The sequence below is a fragment of the Frieseomelitta varia genome, unplaced genomic scaffold, assembly GCF_011392965.1.
Source record: "Frieseomelitta varia isolate USP_RPSP 00005682 unplaced genomic scaffold, Fvar_1.2 scaffold_260, whole genome shotgun sequence".
Taxonomy (NCBI): Eukaryota; Metazoa; Arthropoda; class Insecta; order Hymenoptera; family Apidae; genus Frieseomelitta; species Frieseomelitta varia.
In genome coordinates, this window is record NW_025109991.1 from 118906 (window position 1) to 140721 (window position 21816).

Sequence of the window (21816 nt, forward strand, 5' to 3'; positions counted from 1 at the left end):
TTGTGCCTATGTGCCTCTCCTTGCTTTTATTTTATTTTTCCTATCCTATTTATAGAGAGAGAGAGAGAGAGAACTCGTTCGTTTTATACAGCCTGTCGTTCAGAATGTAATTCCAAGTTACGTCTGCTTTCTTCGAATTCTAAAAGACTGTCGTAAATCGAGGGACAAGAGGAGCTGCTTATATAGCGTTTCTTCTTTGTTTTAACTTCGATACAACGCGCAAAGATTGCAGAGAGCCAGCGTCGTTTTCAGTCGAAAGAAGAAAAAAAGAAAAACATATCGAAACGCATTGCTGAAGCGATTTGCGATTGTATCGTCGACGTGCGACCGAGTAATCGACGAAGAGACGTGCAAACATTCGTCGATCGAGCACGCAGTATCTCTAACCTAGATCGAGATCTCGTCGGAGATATCTGGCGATACGGATAACGAGAATGAAGTCGGTGAGGGGGGGGGGGGGAAGATTCAAATTTAGACGGGAACTTTGACGTAACTGACTTTGCTTATCTTTCGTAGAGCAGTTGCAATTATGGTGTATATATATAGGATAAAATAACAGGCTGTAATTTCTCGTCTATCGCTCTGCAGACGAATTTTCTTTCAGTGATGCCTCCCTACGATAATCGTATCACCACTTTCATCCTCGTTCTTCTATCTCTGCTGATTGTACTTAGCTGCGTACGACGAGTTTACTCACGAAGTCATGGAAGTGTATAGTCACGAGGAAATGGCAATTCTTTTTGTGTAATAAAAAGAGTAATTGCAACTTGTTACTTTAGTAACAATTACTCGAGTTGAATTAAATTTTTTGCGGAGAATACAAATGTATTTGAAAATTTTAGACATTTTTGAATATTCCTGCTGTTGATGTTATCAATTGTTATTAATATTAATATTACCAATTCTAACTAATATTAATTAAGTTAGACAATAGCTTAGGTTTGGGTTGTTAAATTAAATTTTTTGCGGAGAATACAATGTAAATTTTAGACATTTTTGAATATTCCTGCTGTTGATGTTATCAATTATTATTAATATTAATAGTACCAATTCTAACTAATATTAATTAAGTTAGACAATAGCTTAGCTTTGGGTTGTTAAATTAAATTTTTTGCGGAGAATACAAAGTAAATTTTAGACATTTTTGAATATTCTTGCTGTTGATGTTATCAATTATTATTAATATTAATATTACCAATTCTAACTAATATTAATTAAGTTAGACAATAGCTTAGCTTTGGGTTGTTAAATTAAATTTTTTGCGGAGAATACAATGTAAATTTTAGACATTTTTGAATATTCCTGCTGTTGATGTTATCAATTATTATTAATATTAATATTACCAATTCCAACTAATATTAATTAAGTTAGACAATAGGTTAGATTTAGGTTTTCTCGAATTTTTGTCGTCCAACAAGTTTTAAGAGATCGTTGCAAAGAGAAAATGTCAATCTCCAAGACCGTGATGATGAATTCAGTCAGGAAGGTAATTCCTTTAACATTTGAATTTCTTCATTTTCACTTGATTGCGCGATACGAGTAAAGTCATTTTCGAAGAGAACGACTGTCAAAGTGGAGTCTTCACTTTAAATCAAGTGAATCTTCCTTATATCATCAGTGTCACTAGTACAATTACTTCTCACTTCAAAGTACAAGTACAGAATAAGCTCAAGAGTAAAGTATAGAGTAAGATTAAAATCCAAATCTGCGAACAATTCTTCCGAAAGTCCGTTCCATCGCCAAACATCGCCAAGTGACAACCACAACCGAGATCTACTTGATCGGAGACAATGGAGAGAAACACGGCCGGAGCGATCGGATCGCCGCCTTTCGATATTTTTATCGTCTCGGAGCATTCCACGGAGTATTAATTGCATTTCAGTTAACCACGTCCGGGATATTTCAATTAAAAACGGTGGTAGAGCAATCAGTCGCCCGGCACGCAACAGGCTGCGGCCGCGTGGGTGTCGAGAGAGCTGCGCTGCGCTGTCGACAGGCCAGAGGGCGCTGGGCGCGCGAGGGGCCCCCCGACCGGGCCCCACTATTCTATCCGCCGTACGACAACCATCCGCCCGACACGTGTCCCGCGTTTTCGTGCTTCAATTATCTTACATCGGTGTTACGTCGGCACGCTCGTCGCATAAATTACGTGTTTTTTCGTCCCGGTGTCCCCGATTTTTCCCTGCGCCGCGTTGCCGGCTTAACAACAGCTTGTTAACACGTGAACACGCGCGCGATTGATTCGTTAGATGTCTGGCTGTCCGATCGAGTGTCGAGTCATCTCGAATCGAGATTTTTTTTCTTTTTTAACCTCTTTTGCGCTGGAACGACGAGCGTAGAACGTTTTCGTATTAAGCAACAACACTTCATTACTTTTCGTAGCTTTGTAATTTCGTGCTCGAAAGAGTCCTGGTGCTCTGGGTGTCCAAGAAACCGATCCAGGTACCAGGTTTGATACTGACTTGTTGGTAAAGAGGATGATCTATCCCCCATGGCGAGAGAAAAATCATCCCCAGAGCCAACGAGTCCAACAATTCGATCAGGTGTTGGAAAACGCGAGCAGCAGCGCCCGAATCGCCGTGTAAAAATCCCTCGTTCGAATATCTCGCGGTTCATGGACCGCAACGAGGAAGTGCAAGAGACATGTGAGAAAGTACGAAACCACACCGAAACGCACCTACACATTCGCGGGACAACCGCAATCGTGCGTGGAGGAGGCGCGCGCGTTGGTGCTGGAAGCGTTCGTGCGGATCGAGGAGCGGTTTGTTGAGGAGCCGCGAGGCATTAGCATATCGCGATCGAGGCCACGCGAGGCCGAGCCGGAGCGATAATGCCCCGAAGCCGCGACAAAAGTTCATTAACGAGCCGCCGATGGGAATCGTAACGCTCGTTGCACGCGTCGTTGCGTGTCCTTATGCCTGTCGTTGTCCGTCGACAGATCGTCTCTCCTCTCCGTAGAGTTTGATCCACGTTTGACTGATTTTCGATCAAAATCGAAGGAAAAAATTGAAAGAAAGAAATTTACAGCGAGAATGCGAGTGGGTGCGAATCGTTTCTCTTAAATTTTTATCGCTTGAAGTGAAAAAAAGTCGTGATTCTCGTCCAACGTCGAATGTCGCACCAACCACCTGCGCGCTGGCGGCAACTGATTGCGGACCATAACGAGTGACCGAACCGTATATAATAACTCGTCTTTTCTTTGTATATTACCGGATCGAAATTACTAAGAAGTAATAAATTTATCATTTGTTTTGCCTGGGTTACATTTAAATATACTTAAAACTGCGAAAATTTCGCAAATTTGGGACAAAAAAGTCCTCGACGTGGCAAAGAGGTTAACTTGCGCGGGCAACTGATTGCGGACCATAACGAGTGACCGAACCGTATACAATAACTCTTCTCTTTGTATTCGTCGGTATATTACTGGCTCGAAATTACTAAGAAGTAATAAATTTATCATTTGTTTTGCCTGGGTTACATTTAAATATAATTAAAACTGCGAAAATTTCGCAAATTTGGGACAAAAAAGTCCTCGACGTGGCAAAGAGGTTAACCACTTGCGCGGGCAACTGATTGCGGACCGTAACGAGTGACCGAGCCGTATACAACAATTCGTCACTTTCTTTTTAAACTCGATAAAAATGATTGATATATAGTAATAAATTTATTATTTGTTTTGCCCGGGTTATACTTAACTATACTTGAATACTTAAATATACTTAAATATACTTGAATATACTTGAATACTTAAATATACTTAAAACTACGAAAATGTTGCAAATTTGGGACAAAAAAGTCCTCGACGTGGCAAAGAGGTTAACCACTTGCGCGGGCAACTGATTGCGGACCGTAACGAGTGACCGAGCCGTACGCAACAATTAGTCGCTCTCTTTTTAAACTCGTCGGTATGATATCTCTACCTTTGGATAAAAATGATCGAGAAGTAATGAATTTATTATTTGTTTTGCCTGATTTTTACTTAGATATACTTACAACTGTGGAAATATTGCAATTTTGGAGCAAAAAGCTCTCGACGTCACGTCATTCCAGCGCAATCAATAACGTTGACAATTAAATTTAAATGAAACGAAACTTACTGTAAAAAAAAACTCGCTCCTATCTAAGTCTTTAACATTGCGAGTAGAAGATCAATCGATATTGAAGGATTTAGAAAGAAAGACGAACATAAAACATTGTTGCATTTACCGCAAACAGCTGTAGAAAAATAAGAATGACAGACAGCTGCTTGTTGGCGGTAATTACAAAGGTTACAAGAAACGACCTGCACGATTCCGCAAACTAAAATTAAATCTGTATTCACCGTGAATTAATATTTTTCGTCGTCTTGCTTTTCGAGCTGAATATTTCTCATTGGTCTTGCACTCTCCCAGTTTCCCACCCCGTATATATTTACTGCTGTTTCACGATGCTTCATCAACGATGATCATACCCTCATATTTGTTAAGTATACACCGCGATCGCGACAAAATAACCCGTTTACTTATTCATCGGATCGCTAATTATTCGAGAATCACCGGCCAAGAGTAATTGCCGCTTTGCGTCATAAATCCAAGCGTACGCGCGCCTCCTACCTCCAATTTCACGCCGCCATTTCGTCCAATTTGCAGCGACGGGGACCCCCGGCTCCCACACGCCGGCGCATTTTTCACTTCGCGAGGCTCGAGCAAAGAGAAGAAATAGCGAAAAAAATTGTACGGACTCGCGAGGCCCAGATAAAATTACTAATCGGTCCGATCGTTTGCTGAGACCAATAAAATGAATATTTTATTTATCCGGTATCGAGCCTTGAATCGCGCAAAATTGAACACGCGTATGGATTCTGAGTATCAATGATTTAGGATGTAGAACATAAACAATGCGAAACATTTAGCGCTTTGTAGAATGTTTGTTGGCTTTCTGAAAGAGAAGTATCTTCTCGCGGATAGAGATTGTGTTTTCGTGGAGTCAGTTTTGCGCCGTAATCGATTTTATTGAATGAAAAATTATTGTTACAATTCTTTTGAAAACAAGAAATCGTACAGCAACCTGTTGTCTTGATCGCGTTGTAAACTTAACTATTCTGAATTCGTTTTTTTTTTTTTTTTTTTCAAGACAATATGTAAAAACGTTGAGAAACTGTATCGTGATCTTGGAAATGAAAGTCTCCTCTCCACAATTTTTGTTTTGTTGTTTCATCGAACTTCGAATAATAAGGTCAAACCAGTAACAAAAATTCAAGAAATCCCAAACATTTTGTCATTCAACGAAACTTTGACTGTTATTGTATGAGAAAAAAAAAGAAAATTATACAGCAAAATTGAAAAATTCGTTCAATCTTCAAAACCACTGACGAATCAAGATTACGAAAACAATTTTCTCAATATTTTTACAGACGTTTGAATTTTCACAATTTTCAATAATAAAAGCATTCTAGTCGCTGCGAGAATGATGCAGAAACACGTAGTTTCGTCGCACGACTCCCTTTTGAAAAGAGTTTGAGTTCAAACTTATCGACAATGCATTTCAATTGCAAATCGCAAATCGCGAATAGTGGATGAAAAAAAAAACGTAACATCATTCGAATAATTCAACAGCCCTGAATAAAACGTCGCCGACGTTCATTGCGCGAGGGCAAAACGCGGGCTCCGCGTGCCCCCTTTCTCGTTAATGCACGTAACAGTGGGCGGACCGAGACCTCCAAGTGCGAAAAGTTAGATGGTACGTTATTACTTTTACGGACGATAAATATTTCTCGATTTAACCGCGCCACGTCGCCCAAGGTGACGATTTGCATACCGGGGGATGCAACGTAGAGGGGGGGGGGGGGGGATCGATCGAGCGTGCGAGACCGATCCACCGTAAATCACTCCGTTTAACTCTTACGAGAATCGTTTGCTCCCATTAACCTCTTGCGCGGTTAGTAACTGGCTCGCAACGGACCGTAACGAGTGGCCAACAATAATTGTATACAATAATTCGTCTTGTTTCTGAATTCATCGGTATATTCAGTGGATAGAAATTACTAAGAGGTAATAAGTTTATTATTTGTTTCGCCTGGATTATATTTCAATGTGCCTGAAACTGAGAAAATGTTGCAATTTTGGGCGAAATATTCTCAACGTGCACGTCATTCCAGCGCAAGAGGTTAAGTTCACCGATTCCCGGTAAATCGGATTCAAATTCAATCGTATCGATTTCTGTTGAGTTGAATAATTATGTTGCGTTAAACGATTATGATTATTAAGTTAAATAATTATACGACGATAAATGTACAGATAAACGAACATAGGTATAACTCTGTTAACCTCTCAACCACTGACTGCGGACCATAACGAGCGACCAACACCGTATACAATAATTCGCCGTTTTCTTTTTGAATTTATCGACGTATCACTGGATAGAAATTACTAAGAAGCAATAAATTTATTATTTGTTTTACCTGGGTTATATTTATATTTATATTACCTGGTTATATTTATATTCAATGTAATTAAAACTGAGAAAATATTGCAATTTTGGGCCAAATATTCTCGACGTGCGTCACACGTCATTCCAGCGTAAGAGGTTAAGTTCACCGATTCCCGGTAAATCAGGTTCAAATTCAATCGTATCGATTTTTGTTGAGTTGAATAATTATTTTGCGTTAAACGATTATGATTATTAAGTTAAATAATTATACGACGATAAATGTACAGATAAACAAACATAGGTATAACTGTTAACCTCTCAGCCACTGACTGCGGACCATAACGAGCGACCAACACCGTATACAATAATTCGCCGTTTTCTTTTTGAATTTATCGACGTATCACTGGATAGAAATTACTAAGAAGCAATAAATTTATTATTTGTTTTACCTGGGTTATATTTCAATACACTTAAAACTGAGAAAATATTACAATTTTCTCGACGTGCGTGGCACGTCATTTCAGCGCAAGAGGTTAAGTTCACCGATTCCCGGTAAATCGGGTTCAAATTCAATCGTATCGATTTTTGTTGAGTTGAATAATTATTTTGCGTTAAACGATTATGATTATTAAGTTAAATAATTACACGACCATAAATGTACAGGCAAACAAATACAGGCACAACCTATATTGGGCTGGCAGCTGATTGCGGACCATAACGAGTGACCAACACCGTATACAGGAATTCGTCGCTTTCTTTTTGAACTCGCACCAAGTCACTGCAGGTTTTTGAAAGTTTTTCTCCTGCAAAAACGAGATAGAAAACTCACCACCATAAACCACCATAAAAAAAATCAATGCCAATCTTAATATGTTAAATGCAGGTTACAGAGAAACTCAAATCTCCAAGGACTGCAGCTACACTCAGGGAAAGAAAAAAAAAGAAAATTTGAACTCGTCGGTATGATATCTCTACCTCTGGATAGAAATGATTTAGAAGTAATAAATTTATTGTGTTTCGCCCGGGTTATGCTTGAAACTGAGAAAATATCGCAATTTTGGACAAAATTTAGTTAAAGAAGGTTAGAGGTTTTGGATTAGGTTAGATTAAGATTAGAGTTTTAGTCAGGTTTAAACTTTCGTTTGACAAATTGAGGAAAGAAAAACTATTCTTATCGAAATATTGTCAGGAAAAAAGAAGACTCTACTTGAAAACAGATGGACCCGGGAAATGATTCGATCAGTGTGTACTGATTGAATCATTGGGCCGTGGCTATGATTCTCTGGCGAAAAAAATTATCATAGCGCGAAGAGTGAAACGGAACACCCTATATATATATATATGTGAAGCTGATTTCTCCCAGCAGATTTGCAGGAAAAAGTGTTTGGAAACGACAGGGCGAGAGGTTTATTCCATCGGCGATCTAAATATACGAGCCAAAGAAACATCACGAGATAGAACACGATATTGTATACCTGAGTTACAACCGGCAGTGTCGCCTAGACAGGGCGCGCTTATCGAGTTTCACCGGCAATTACACATCCCCCTAAACCCCCTCTGTCGCGAGGTTTCGCCACAGCAAAAGAAAACAAAATTCCCTCAATAGAGGCGATAACAATGAACCACGCGTCAGCGCGGTCAGGTGTTGGAACAGTCGTAGACAGGTGAAAGGGGCCACAGGCTGGACGAAATCGCCTTTTCGAGATAACGGCACTATCGAGACGACTGTTCCCCGCGTGAATTATACGAACTGCGCGTGGAACGAGCCTGGCTCGAAGCGAATTTATCGGTCACCGTTTGACAACGTGAAAATTGCCCCTTATCGGCGGCACGTGTCGATTTTACGCCACATCAGGAAGCTGTACGAATATCGACACCCGGACAAGGTTCGCCGAACAGATAAGAAATACCCCGACACGGAGGAGAAATATAATCGTGCCGGCCCCCTCTACGACATGTTGGACAAAACGATAAGACACCTTGCAAAATTACTGGTACAAAGGTTTTTCGTAATGCCCGTTGTAAACGATAGTACGTACAAATCGAAGTTGCTTAATCTTTAATTAATCCAGTTTGCGAAAGATTCTCTTCACATCATGGTGTAGAATTTATACACTATAATTTATGGAGTTACACACATTATAATTTTCTATGGAAATTTTATGCATTTATAACACTTTTATTGCGCTTCGAAACACTATCGAACACGGTTTTTTCAAACAGCCCCTGGCAAACATCGAGCGCTGCGCCCTTAAATCTCTCGGTCGATGGAGAACGCACGGGTTCTTAAATCGCCAAACTTCCTTAAATTGCCACGATGACAAATCGCCTTTATATACGCTTCCATTCTCTCTTTCTCTCTCTCTCTCTGCGCTCGCGTCGCGTAAATCAAAATTCGCGCTGTTCCATCGACGCGCGCGTTTTTTTACGGCGAGAGAAGGAATTCCTTTCGAATAAAAAATGATTGTTAACACACGCCTCGGGACAAAAAGACGGCACCGAATGATCGAAATTATTAAATTTCTGTTCCATCGAAATGATCAAGTTTTTTTTTTTATGAAACTGTTAAAATTATTAAATTTCAAAATTCTAGAAATCATTGAATTTCTTTCAGTTAAACAGATGACTCTTATCAACACAAATTGCAATACATGTTATTGTGTTACTGAAAAAATTTCATCGCACCCACTATGTTCTCTCTCTCTCTCTCTCTCTCTTTGCAAGAAATGTGACAGTATCGACACTATACAAAATACGTTTATAAATACGTCGAATTTTAATCGAAGAAATTTTTACCTTCAAATTTGACAAATTTGTCTTTGCTCAAATTTTGTTGTGGAAAGCTTCCGGGAACGATGCTCAAACTATTTCCTGAAAACTGAGAGAAAGGGAAGAACGAGGATGAAGTAACGACACGACGCCTGGAAAAGAAAAAAAAAAAAAAAAAAAATCGCGCTCTGACCACCTATTTAACCGTGTTGGGAAACGGGGCTCCCGGCTGGCCGCAGAATCCTCAATCATGCTTAACCCTAACGCGTGTCACGACAACGAGGCTGCCCCAACCAGTTCAGTGTTAACTTAATTTCCAGGCTCGCTTGAACGAGCGTGCCGTTTGCCAGAAATAAGACGCTACTGGAGCAATTGAATAGACCCGCGTTTACCTTTGCCTCACCTAACCAAGCGCGCTATAATTCAGTATTTCGCGGGATTAGAGGGCAGCACCGCGCCCTTGGGTACGTAACGTAATTTTCGTCGTGTGGTGTCGCGTCGCGTCGTCGAGTTCGACTAACCGAGTTCAACTTTAACTTTTGCCACGTCCGTTCGCATCGACTCCCATTAATTATCATTTCTAAGACGCGACCCCGCGGGCTCCGGCGTCCTCATGTATCATACCGCCATTTTGCTCTTTCGTAAATCACGTTTAATACCGATCCACAGTGCGGATAATTCCACGGCCACGGTCCGACATCTCGAGCCCGATTGAACGAGCGAGAGAGGAGCTACGCACCTGGACACCTGGATACGATGTGATTTATGCAATGGTTTTCAAATTTCGAGTAAAAAAAAAATTTAAATGACAAAAATGAAACCTGATAATAATAAATAACAAATGAGTAATCTCGATTTTATAACCTTCATTTCACTTTTTAGATCTACCGAGAAGATCATACTGTTCCTGTTAAAATTATTCCTAACCTATATTGGATGGAACGATCTGGTGATTTTTGAATTTTAAATAATGAAAATGATAGACAATAAGAAGATAATATTAAATAATAACACGATTCAATTTTCTAAACTTCATTTTAAATCTTGCGAGACTATTCACCATTCCTGTTGATATTATTCCTAACCTATATTGAATGGAACAACTTGGTTTTGGAATTTTAAATATAATGAAAAATGAAACCTAAATGATAAATAATAAAAAGATAATGCTAAATAATATTAAATGATAGAAAGAACAAATAATAAAACCTTTCAGTTATATAACCTTTATTTCACCTTTAGATTTATTATTCCTAACCTATATTAAATATAGTAACTCAGTGGTTTTTGAATTTTAAATAACAAAAATGAAACTTAAATAGTAAACAATAAAAAGATAATGCTAAATGATATTAAATGATAAAAATACTAAAATACTAAATGATAAAAATAACAAATAATAAAACTTTTCAATCATATAATCTTTATTTCACCTTTAAATCTAGTGAGAATTTATTGTAGTAATATTATTCCTAACCTACATTAAATGTAACAACCTAGTAGTTTTTTAATTTTAAATAATAAAAATGAAACTTAAATAGTAAACAATAAAAAGATAATGCTAAATGATATTAAATGAAAAAAATACTAAAATACTAAATGATAAAAATAACAAATAATAAAACCTTTCAATCATATAATCTTTATTTCACCTTTAAATCTAGTGAGAATTTATTGTTCTTAGTAATATTATTCCTAACCTACATTAAATGTAACAACCTAGTGGTTTTTTAATTTTAAATAATAAAAATGAAACTTAAATAGTAAACAATAAAAAAATAATACTAAATGATATTAAATGATAAAAATACTAAAATACTAAATGATAAAAATAACAAATAATAAAACCATTCAATTTTGTAACCTTCATTTCACCTTTGAGGTGATCTAACGAGAATTTATCGTTCCTGTTAATATTATTTCTAACCTAAACCTAACCTAACCTATATTGACAAATCGTACACTGTTTAAACTACAAATGTCCGTCTTTTGCAAACTTCGACGTAAACTGCAATTACGAGTAACACAATAATCGATCCAATCGGACAACGATTCCAACGAATCCTCAAAGCGACAATAAGGATTATTTCCAACGAGCTTACAAGTATGTATCTGGCTACTGGTTAGTTTCCTTAATAAGTTAAGCGTGGAAAAAAAAAAAAGTTTCGCGATAACCAATTACATCTTTGGTACGTACATGTTTCGTACGCACAGCGGCGAAAAGATGAAGCAATCCTCCGCAAGAGGACGATCTGGCTGGCGATAAAACGTTGTCGATTTATCAGTCACGACGCTCGGAGTTAATTAACGAAACGGAGAGCAATGGCTACAATTCAATTAGCTGGCGGAACGTGTGGGTTGTGCGTGTCACGAGTATTCCTGCAGGACAATTAACGAAATTTATAAGGCCTAGTGAACGCTGTCGAGACTAGGTTCTCTCTCCGGGAACGTGAACCAAAATTGCACGAAATATTCGGTAAGTCGCCACACGTCAACGCGTAACTTCGAGAAGATGGTTCGACGCTAAGCAGATAACATTTTGGCGAAGTATATATAAGATAAAAATGTACAACATAATGTAAATATACATATATGGTATACAATATAATAATAATATACTAATTTATATACATAATATTATGTTATATACATAAAAGTATAATGTTCCACATATTAATATATATTATGATATGACATGTACAATATACTACAATATATTGTGATATAGCATGTATAATATACTATAATATAGTGTAATATGAGATGTACACTGTACTACAATATATTGTGATATAACATGTACAGTATACTACAATATATTATAATATGACATGTACAATGTACTACAATACATTGTGATATGACACGTACAATATATTACAATATATTGTAATATAACATGTATAACATGCTACAATATATTGTAATATGACACATACAATGTGCTACAATATATTGTGATATGACAAGTACAATATACTACAGTATATTGTAATATGACATGTACAATGTACTACAATATATTGTGATATAGCATGTATAATATACTATAATATATTGTAATCTGAGATGTACACTGTACTGCAATATATTGTGAAATGACATGTATAATATGCTACAATATACAGTATACTACAATATATTGTAATATAACATGTATAATATGCTACAATATATTGTAATATGACACGTACAATGTACTACAATATATTGTGATATGACAAGTACAGTATACTACAGTATATTGTAATATAACATGTACAATATACTACAATATACTGTGATATAGCATGTATAATATACTATAATATATTGTAATATGAGATGTACAATGTACTACAATACATTGTGATATGACACGTACAATATACTACAATATATTGTGATATGATATGTACAGTATACCATAATATATTGTGATATGACACATACAATATACTACAATATATTGTGATATGAAAAGTACAGTATACTACAATATATTGTGATATGACAACTACAGTATACTACAGTATATTGTAATATGACATGTACAATGTACTACAATATATTGTGATATGACATGTACAATGTACTACAATATATTGTGATATGCCATGTACAATATACTACAATATATTGTGATATGATATGTACAGTATACCATAATATATTGTGATATGACACATACAATATACTGCAATATATTGTAATATAACATATACAACATATACAATGTGTTATAATATATAACAATACTATAACACTACAATATTATAATATTATAACATACTACAATATACTACAGTATTATATGATAATATACTATATTACATTATAATATATATCTATATTATATATTATAATATATTATATTACAATATAATACTACAGTACAATATACTACAGTACATTATAATATAACATGTACAATATATTACGTACATGAATATACACATAATACAAGTAACATTACCACAAATATATATTATTATTGTACGAATGCAAACAACATAAAAGTACATTACGTTAAAAAAAAAACGTGACGCGACGTGTAACTCGCGTTGAACGATGTTCGGTGGATGTTGTGGAGCGATGCTCCATGAAATTCGTGAGCATCCCCGAGGCAATATAGGTCACGACCTCGCGAGCCCTCCGGATTCCCGGACAGTTCCGTCTTTGCCTAATCGGAGCCAGTTGATAGCGACTAGCGGCGTATCGGGGCCATTGAATTCCCCTCGGAGCTTCCGTTATCACCGGCCCTCGCCGACTGATTTATTGCCCGGCCCCACTCCCCTCCCTCTCGCCGCCGGCTCTCCCCCCTCCCTATCGCCGTACTTCTTTTTTTCCTTTCTCCTTCCCTCTTTCGTCGTACTCAACGAGACGCGCTCGACGATCGTGTCGTACGTGGAAAAAAAATTCGTAATCCTTCGAGTGTTGGCCTCGAGTCTGCCTTCCGGAAAAATACGTAATTCAATCGTGATTCACGGTGGAGAGACTGACTGCGAGCGAAATTTCGTTATATATATCTCGATCGTTGCTGAGTTTCGATAGACGAGAGAGACACGGAAAATTTGAGGGATTTCTCCTGAAATTTCACGATTGGAAAGTCTCTCGTCTAGTCTAGAAAGTTTATATAAACAGAAAAAAAAAAAAAGGAGAGAAAGAAATGGACGGAGGTGTCGACTATCTGTGTGTCTTGAATCGAGACTATTGGAAGAAAGTATAAATCGCAATTATGTAAGTGAAGTTGGAGTGGCAGGAAAACGTCGAAAGTTTCCGTCGATTAGTCATCCAAACACATAAATCGGCGAGCTAGCGAGTCTATAATTACCGCCTGTGTTTCGCCACTCACAGAAAATAAGCGCGTCCGTTATCAGCTGGCGATATCGTCACACGAGGAAAAAAGCGCGACATAACTCCCGAACCTCGCGAGTGTATGTAATATTAATTAACTTTTTTTTTAGTTAAATCGACTACATTAGCGTTTACGTTTCGCTCGTCTGGGACTGGTATTTATTTCCGTTGGCGTTAACGTTGCCACTATTCGCCATGAGACTTATTTGCATAGGATCATCCCGTAGAGCAAGGGAAAAAGTAGAGTAACAAAACCATCGTACCAAATAAATTCCTTAATAATTAATTTTCTGCTACTCGATGTATCAGCAACGCCTTTCACGTCCAAGTGATTTATGTTAATTGATTTATCTCGAGCTTCTTGCCACGGTTCACGGAAACGGCATATTAATTAGGATAATCTGCCCTCACGGATTTTCGTTCTACACACAGGGTGAGCCAAAAGTCACTTCTACTACTGAAATAAATCTGTAATAAATTTTTTTTTCTTTAACACTCGAAAGAAATAATTTAAAAAAAAAGGAAAGTCACGTTTGAGCTTAAATTTAATTTGAAATTAATAAAATTAGTTTCTGATGTTTTGTAAAAAAAAAAAAATAATAATAATAATAAATGGGTGGGAAGAAACTTTTGACAAATTTCGTGGAAAAAACATTCCAGCCAACAAAAGAATATTCTATTCGAAATGTTTGATAATTTTTAATTGATATTCGAGAAAATTGCCCGAACCAGTTGAAAGAGAGTCTGTTAAACTGTTACAAGTTACAACGTTGACGCAAAGGTGCGCTCGTTTCAGCAATTTCCCTGGTTGGAAGCTCGGAGACGTTTCGCGGGGAACGAAAAGTCGATCGTTTCCTCTTCCCCATTCGATAATGGCGACCCTGTTCCTTTCTCCGATTTCCGTACCGCTCGGAATAATTGGACCGCGATTAGATAATTTCTGGACACCGAATGAAAAACGCGACTGTCCGATGTAATTCACCAGCGCAGGAACAGTCGACGATCGATCGCAAGATTCACATAACCTCAAAAAGGATCCTCTAATTAAACGAGAGATCGATAATCGATCGCGAATCCAAAGAAATCGAAGTTTTTCCTTACGCGAGAGATCATCGAGCGCGTGTAAATGCGAAATTCACAAGAAAGGGTACATAACCTCAAATTAAATGAGAGATATTGAAACGTAGTAACAGTCGACGATCGATCGCAAGTTGAAATCGCAAAATTCACAACGGAGGGCACATAACCTCAAATTAAACGAGAGACATTGAAACGTAGGAACGTAGATGAGAGTTAAAATCTCAAGATTCACACCAGAGGGCACATAACCTCAAAGAAGGCTCTCTAATTAAAAGAGAGATATCGAACAATCGATAATCGATCGCGAATCCAAAGAAATCGACGTTTTTCCTTACGCGAGAGATCGTCGAGCGCGTGTAAACGCGTGATTCACAACGAAGGGCACATAACCTCAAATTAAACGAGAGACATTGAAACGTAGGAACGTAGATGAGAATTAAAATCTCAAGATTCACACCAGAGGGCACATAACCTCAAAGAGGGCCCTCTAATTAAAAGAAAGATATCGAACAATCGATAATCGATCGCGAATCCAAAGTAATCGAAGTTTTTCCTTACGCGAGAGATTGTCGAGCACGTGTAAACGCGTGATTCACAACGAAGGGCACATAACCTCAAATTAAACGAGAGACATTGAAACGTAGGAACGTAGATGAGAGTTGAAATCGCAAGATTCACAACAGAGGGCACATAACCTCAAAGAAAGCCCTCTAATTAAACGAGAGATACCGAACGTCGTTAAAAGTCAAGTATACCCTCGTTTATCTTCCCTTATCGCCATCGGTGGAATTGATTTTTATCCTCGTCGTCTTTCTTTTCTTCTTCCCCCTCCCCGCGAACCACTAAACCGCCGCTGCACTTTAAAACCGTATTTTTAAACCGTTCTAACAACCACGAGTCTCGCAGAGCGAAATACCTCGGCGAGTTGCGGGACGTTTGAACGCTCTTTAAAAGCATCGAATTTAATTAAAGTCACGCGCGAACGAACGTTCGAGTTCCTAGCTGGCCCGCTAGTCGCTTTGGAGAAAGTCCAAGGCAGGCTTCGAGGTGCGACGAGAAACAAAAGAAAGGAGAAAAAAAAAAAAAGGAAAAAAAAGAAGAAAAAGGAACAGAAAATTATCGAGAGTGGCGCCTGCAGTGGTTCGTAGAAGTACTCGAACTCGCTTGCATGAAATAATACGCGTAATAAAATTCCGAAATTCTATTAGCACACTGTGTAACCGAGGTATACAACTCTTCACGTCGTACAAGGAAAATTCCGAAATTCTCCAAGGTGACGGGTACAATCAACGCGTACGCGATACGTGAGACAAAAGATTTCCAAGCGTGTCCGACATAAAGTCCTCTGACGTAGAATGTCAGAGCGAAAAGCAGAGAACACGTGACAGATTATTAGAAATGGAACGGAAACGTATCGCGCTGGTTCGAGCGCAATAAACTCTGGCGGATGGTCCCTCGTTGACAGTTGTGCTCGTTTTCTAGCGTCGCGGCACGGATTATGCGATCAACTCTGCGGGCCGAGCGATTTTCTTTTCTTTTCTCTTTTCTCTTTTTTTTTTTTTTTCCTCTCTTGAAGCGTTCACGTCTCGCGATTGCTTAATCACCGCGACTGGCGACGTTGCGCAACCGTCGTGGACGATCGCAGAACGAATTTCACTGGCAATTAAACGGGACTGAGTATGCACACGCGTGCAACTCCCTTGAAAAGCGCATCGTCTCGGGGCACATCGGGAGCGGTCATGAATATTTATGAGCTCCTCCTCGCTCGTCAATTCATTCATTTTTCGCCAGCAAATATTTATTAACCGGTCGCGCTAAACGACCGATTTCGCGAGAGCCACAGCGGCGACGGTAATTGGCAGGCGAGAAATAAATAAAATTCCCCCGAGGAAAATTTTGATTTTACAAGAGCTGGAAAGACGATCGAAACGTAACGTTTGTTAGCAGATTTGCAGGATAAATAAATGAAATAGATGGAATATAATGTGACGATAACCTAACCTCTTTTCGAGCGAAACTGTACATAAAATAGATTAAATATAACATGACGATAATAATGACGAAATAACAAAACGACAAAAATAAAGAGTAAATAACGGTCCGTAAGACATAAAATAAATAGATAACTAAATGAAACAGATACAAATATAATATGACGATAATGAGACGTGTAGTTCAGACCTAACCTCTTTTCGAGCGAAACTGTACATAGAATAGATGAAATATAACGAAATAAAAAACGAAAGAAATAAAAAGTGAAAAACAGTCAATAAAACGTAAAATAAATAGACAAATAAATGAAACAGATGAAATATAATATGACGATAATGAGACGTGTAGTTCAGACCTAACCTCTTTTCGAGCGAAACTGTAAAATAGATGAAATATAATGAAATGACAGAAATAAAAAGTGAAAAACCATCAATAAATAGATAAATAAATGAAACAGATACAAATACAATATGACGATAATGAGATAGTTCAGACCTAACCTCTTTTCGAGCGAAATTATATATAAAATAGTTGAAATATAACGAAATAACAAACGACAGAAATAAAATGTGGAAAACGGTCAATAAAACATAAAATAAATAGATAAATAATTGAAACATATGAAACATAACGAGACGTGTAATTCAGACCTAACCTCTTTTCGAGCGAAGCTGTACATAAAATAGGTGAAATATAACGAAATAACAAACGACAGAAATAAAAAGTGAAAAACGATCAATAAATAGATAAATAATTGAAACAGATGAAATATAATATGACGATAATGAGACGTGTAGTTCAGACCTAACCTCTTTTCGAGCGAAACTGTACATAAAGTAGATGAAGTATAACGGAATAACAAACAAACGACAGAAATAAAAAGTGAAAAACGATCAATAAATAGATAAATAATTGAAACAGATGAAATATAATATGACGATAATGAGACGTGTAATTTAGACCTAACCTCTTTTCGAGCGAAGCTGAACATAAAATAGACGAAGTATAACGAAATAACAAACGACAGAAATAAAAAGTGAAAAACGATCGATAAATAGATAAATAATTGAAACAGATGAAATATAATATGACGATAATGAGACGTGTAGTTCAAACCTAACCTCTTTTCGAGCGAAACTGTACATTTTTATCATTGCTGCGATCAAGTTGAATAGTCGGACATCGTCCCTCGTATGTGCGCGTGGTTCGACAGAACTGTTACACGCACAAGTAAATCAAAATACAAAATGGTTAAAAACAACACCGGAAGAGAGTCGAAAATAGAACAGTTAGTCACTGATGTGTCGAGCGGCGCGCGCGGTGTCTATTGGCAAGCCAAAAGTATTTTGGCGAGGAGTGTGTTCAAATCGCTCGATTAAATCATTCAGGCCCAAAACGAAATGGGGAAAACGAACGACTTCAATCGATTTGATTGAAAGATCAAGCTGTCCTTTATCAAAGGAGATTGGACGTAACTCGTACAGTTTTTGCTCGTAACAATTGCAATAAATAAATCGGTTACGTAACACGTTCGTTTGAAATAACATTCGATTGTATACATACTAACTTCTTTCAATTATTTTCGAATGTCGCATTCGAACTCGAATTGTTCACGAATTCTTACGTAAGTTTGATCGTTAGGAGAGTTGAGCGAGTGTTTCGTGAAAGGCTGGTTTCTTCTTTTTCCCATGTTTTCAAAGAAACTGTACGTTTACGCCAAATACAGGGTGGGCCAACTTACTTCCTAGCTAAAGTAAATTCTTAGCAAATTTTAGCAAATTTTTAGCAATTTTTTTTTTTAACATCTGAAAGAAATAATTTTTAAAACACAATGAAAAAGAAAACTTTGAACTTGAATTTAATTTGAAATTAGTAAAATTAATTTTTCTTGTATTATGTTTTCATTTGTACGTTATGTTATATTATGTAATTGATGTTTTGTTGATTTTTTTATATGATGTTTCACTAAAAGAGAAGAAAAAGTTGGGAAGAAACTTTCGACCCAAACCTTGCATAAGGAGAAAAAAAAAGACACGATTTAATTTTTGAAAACCGTTCCTCTCGAGAAGTAAATACAGGTTGAAGATACTTTTCGTCGGCCATATTGCAAGATGACTCGGAAAGTATCCTATCTCTAATAAATGAAATAAGTGCATTTTTATAAATTTTCAGCACGATAGAATTATGGCGTCAATGCAATAAAAATTAATTCAAAGAACAAACCGATTCCAACGCGACGAATCAATTTCCCACTCTTTGCGAACCTAACCTCAAACGTTCAACTTTCAACTTCGGTGGAGAAAAACGTTTCGAGAAGTGGGAAAAAATTCGACTGCAGTTAAACGATGGTTAGAAAAAAGAAAAAAACAGAAGGAGAAGGAGAAGGAGGGCGACGTTGGCCACTTGCATCCCCGTTTGAAAAAAGAAAGTTCGTCCGGTCGACGTGAATTTAGAGGCACGAACGACAGACCATCGGAAAGTTTTCAAAGGTTAACGCGGACCAACGAAGAGAAGAGGTGCACGTACTAGGCAGCGCATATTCTTGGATCAGCTCTCTCGGCCCAGCCGCAGACCTGATCGCATTCTCTCGTTAATTTCGCCGATTCTCTCTCTCTCTCTCTTTCTCGTTTCTTTCCTTTCCTTTTCATATCATATTCACTACTACTAGTTTTCATTTCGCTGCTCGAAAGGGGAAGATCAGAGAGAGACTTTGAAATTTCTTAGCGCCCCTTCAGAATTCCGCGAATTTTCATTCGATTCGACTCGATTTGTTTGGAATCGCACGAACTTTCGAGACGTTCGGCCAGAGTCTCGAAATAAGGTCGTACGAAATCGAATTTCCAAAGCTCTGTCCGGCGAACCGACTATCGATTATCTACGGAAATAGATCTCCATACGTAGGGAGAGAACTGTTTCCAAGAGCGTGAAATATAATTTCGATTTGGAAAGTAGGGTGAAATCGGGCACCAAGTTGTATGTAATTTCGTCACAGAAAGTCGGACGGCAAAAACAGAAATTTGCGCAAGACTAAATCTCTTCATTGAAATGACCAAAATTTTTGGAAAGAATTGTTTGGCTCGGGGGGGAAATAAAATTTTCTAAAGGATATACAGGTACCTGGTTTTGCCCCATGGAATGTGGACAAAATCGAATATTAAAAGATCTATTAAAACACGTATAAAAAGCAATACAGCTGTTGAATTTTTATTTATGTTAGTTAAAAAATGGTAAGAACAATTGTTTTTGACAATTTCAGCAAACATAAAGTTATTCTATCCGGTCTGTCTAATAAAAAAATATGTTAATTACTGGTTTAGGAACTTTTTACCGTATTTATAAAAAGTTTGAATTATTTCGACATATATACATCTTAATTAATAGAAGAAAAATTGCAAATAAAATATTCGAGGACTTGTTCAACACTTGTACACGTGCTCATCACGTAACACACAGTGCATTGAATCCGATTTTCTGCCCCATAGCCAAACACCCTATCTCGCCTCAAATGCATTAATTTACTAAAAAATTACATATCTATACTTCAGTATGAGACAGAGAGGTGAAAGAAGCGTCAAGATACTCCACAATGACTACAGAGTACAAATATTACTTATCTAAATGGATTCCTGAATGTGAAAACACTAAAAGCCAGTCGCTTCACTCGCGAAACATTGAAGCTCTTCAAGTCAAAATTTGTAACTCTGTCTAGGTGAAACAGAACGATGCTGTTTGCTCTGAAATTTGCCACATAATGTCGCGGATGTCGTGCCACAGTTCTTCTTGCCTATCGAAGCTCTTACTTTAAAAGAAACAACGGTACCCTGGTTTTTACCCTACTTTACTCTACATATTATTTATCGATTCTCCATAAAACGATAGTGGCAAATGTTATCTTTAATTTTCAATCTTTAATTTTCTGTTCATTTCTACAATTCGCTCTTTGCTTCCACAACGAAGCAAAAACCATCCATCGGTACCAGTTGAGAGAGAGAAAAAAAGAAAAAGAAAAACTCAATTTTATCGCAGAAACACAATGAACTGGCAAGTTCTAAAGCATGAGTTGTCACAGTGTACATGTTTTTTTTATCAGTTTAATGTAACCCACATTATTTTTGAGGATATCAAACCAACTTTTCATAGCGAAACGATACATTGATTAGAAGAGCACGTTTATATCAATGAGAAATGTACGAAAATTCAAAGCAAGAACACCGAGCTTGTTTTCATAGATATCGATACAGATGCTCTGAAATTTTTGCTCCTGTTTTATCTTTCGCGCGTTTGATATGGAGAAAAAAAAAAAAAAAATCTACTCTCAAATAAAAGTAACATCCGCGAATTATTCAAATAATAAAATTCCTATTTAAGATTTTTATCTAGAATGTTTATCTAATTCTTATTTGTCTTCCAATTTTCTTTCCACGCGTATGTGAACATACTACGGTTCCAAATACAAAAAAAAGCAAATGAAGAAAAACAACTCAGAATTTTATCGCGGAAACACGATGGATCGGAAAGTTGTAAACGAAAAGTATCTCGAAACAGTTGGCGACGCGATCTTTCTTCGGGGCAACGAGTCTTTCATCGCCAGGCGATCGTGGATTGGCACACTATCAATTTGATCGTTCGCGAGAGTCAATTTTAAAAAAAAAAAACCTCGTTCGTTCTTTCTCGACGATTCACAGGAAACGTCGTGATCGCTGAGAAAACGATCGTTTCCACTTTCCTCAG

At 37.3% G+C, this 21816-nt stretch overlaps 1 protein-coding gene across 1 annotated transcript in view; it reads right to left on the bottom strand.

Annotated features, from left to right (window-relative positions):
* LOC122528808 overlaps positions 1-21816 on the bottom strand; it is a 74587-nt gene that overhangs the window by 49623 nt on the left and 3148 nt on the right. The window lies entirely within an intron of this gene.